Here is a 2,775-nt window from a genome sequence, read left to right as displayed (position 1 = left end):
CTTCTTCTTCTTCTTCTTCTTCTTCTTCTTCTTCTTCTTCTTCTTCTTTTTCTTCTTCTTCTTCTTCTTCTTCTTCTTCTTCTTCTTCTTCTTCTTCAGGAAAGAGATATTTAGTTTAAGGCTGTAAGAAATGCCTGAGTCTGCCTATGACCTTTTATATCTGACGCATCATTCTTCCTCAGTAGTACTCGAACTCACTGCTACAACTTTCTACGTGATCCACAGTATTTGCCAGTGGCGTTGCATCAAAACAGCAGATCTCTGGCACTGGTGTTTTACAAACTCCACTTATCTATTATGTTCCGGACTTGAGTTTACAAGCTAATGTACCATGAGAAAGCTCAATTAGATTCAACGTGAGTTAAATGTTAAGCGGGCGTTTCACAGTTCACTGGTTACCCTGGCAGCTGATCGTTAGCTCTGTGCGACCTGGACAGTTAGATGTTGAGGCTGTCATACTCTCAGAATCCATGCTTTTGTTTTTCGAGATTTTTTAACTCTTACAAGTTGAAAGTCTAATCCCTTAGTTTGATTTTAGTAAGAGTTTTAGTTAGAGTTTTACGCACATGCAACACAATGAGGTCATATGAGTGTAGAACATTCGAGATGTTACAAGAGAGTAACAAACACAAATAAAAAAGGAAGGACGGGAGATGGGGACGATAGATGTTTGATATGTAAGAAGGAGTAAGCCACATCAGAGCACCCGTCAACCACCCATCTTTTAACTCTCGCAAATCAAAACCCAACACCCTCCTTTGTCGCAGCGAGTCTACTTTAAAATAGTATGGAAATGTTCGCATTTTCAGCATGAAAAAAAGGTTAAAATTGCAAGCATGTAACCAGGTATTACTCACAAAAATTTAAAGAACAATAAAATGAGGATATGGTATGTGAGGATACAACTGTAGCGAGCACAGTCAAGCAGATATGTGTGATTAATCAGGAAAACATGAAAAAAAAACCTCAGACCTGACCATCAGTAATGTATGTAAAGAGGCACCGGCTACTAACGTCCTGGTGCTGTTATGGCCTCATCCTCCCGTCAACAACATAAGGAGAACTGTTGCTTTTTCTTTCCTCATCCTTACTATCGTCATTTTTTCATCTTCTTTTCGTGTATGTTTGTCACTCTCTATTTCAGAGGCGCCTTGATAGTCGAAGCAGACTTTGTGCTCTTTGAGGCTAGAGAGGTGAGCAGGGTGAGCCTGATTCCCCGTTTGGACTTCTCTGTTGACATCCACCCCTTGGCGCTCATATGACATTATGCAGTTGCAAGCGCCGTAAAAACCTTACTAAAACTACTAAAACTGAAAAAACAATAATGAAGCATCTCGCCAAAAACCCTGCCGACCTCAAGGAGTTAAAGTAGTATACGTTCTTTCCGGGTCCGAAATGTCGAAAATCACACCACATCACAGACTAAAGAGGTAGACAGAGTTCACGCAAAAGAGGACCATAGTTTTTTAACCTGGCATTGCCATAACATACAAGTGTAAACAATGCTGTTATTAATAACAATTTACTCTCTCGTCCAATGTACTGCGCAGAATCACATCGAGGATTGGTTTTCATAGCTTTGTCATAACGGTTGACATTTTCTGTCTTTTTGTGTATTAGTGCCTCCAGCTTCTAACCATACAGTGTTGATAGGAGCGTTATACCAAACAAATATAGATTACATACTAATGAAACCAAACTTCTCATATACGTAGGTCAATGCCAACCTTTTGGTGTAGGTCAAGATTTCTGAACACCCCCAAAATCTGGGTTAGCCCGCTTGTCCTTAAAAGCGACCAATTATTAGGTCCCTCGATTTACAACCAAAAGACGCGAGTTTTATCCCCAAGCAGGAAAGGAGGTGGAAGGAGAACATTTCAGAGAGAAACATTTTCCGTGGCTATCAGGTTTCAAACCCGAGACCTACTGAATGAGAGGCAAACACGGTAACCCCTAGACCGCGAGAGCCCCAAGGCCAAGGGCCTAAACAAGTGGTGGATATTGTGGAATATCGAGATAATGTAGATTTTGAGGATAATCCGAGCAAATAAAGGAATGTATGGAGAACCCTGACAGTTGATGTCTGTCGCAGATATCAGACACTTGTTGGTGATCCCAAACAGACAGAATCGAAGCAAACGGCTTTCCTCCTAGATTATCTAAGTTGTGTAGATAGGGAGGGACGCAGAATATTTACAATCAATCAATCTCTCTTCTTTTGCTTAATTCAGTTTTGAAGTTCGTTTTTTGTTGGACTATTGTAGTTTTTGTTGTTGTTGGGTTGTTTTTTTGTTTGTTTTTTGGGTTGTTTTTCTTGTTGTTGATTTTTTATTAAAAACCACTTGCCACACCTTGCTATGCCGCAGGTAAGGTGAATAACCTGCGTAGTGAGTTTGGTCATAATTAAGGTCACACAGAACTATTCATTTCTACTACGCTTTTCCTAGTTACACGTTGGATCTTAGCGCTTAGTTTTCGTAGTAGTTTTACGGCACTTGCAACACATATGAGTCGTATAAGTGCCGAAGAATGGAGGTTTTATAAGGGGGTAACAAAAAATAAAGAAAAGAAGGGGCAAAGATAAGGATGATAGATGTTCGATAGGAAAGGAAGACCAAATCACATTAGAGTACTTGGCATGATCACTCATTCCTCGCCATTTACACCTTATTTTATTATTCTTTATTTTCAAATCTCGTGAGCGCTTGTTATATTCTGAGGTATGCCCTTACACCACATAATGAACGTTTTTGATGGTGTTTTGTTTTGGGGGGG

Source organism: Aplysia californica, unplaced genomic scaffold (genome assembly GCF_000002075.1).
Source record: "Aplysia californica isolate F4 #8 unplaced genomic scaffold, AplCal3.0 scaffold00102, whole genome shotgun sequence".
Classification (NCBI taxonomy): Eukaryota; Metazoa; Mollusca; class Gastropoda; order Aplysiida; family Aplysiidae; genus Aplysia; species Aplysia californica.
The sequence above is the reverse complement of the archived record's forward strand: the minus strand, read 5'-3'. Positions refer to the sequence as shown.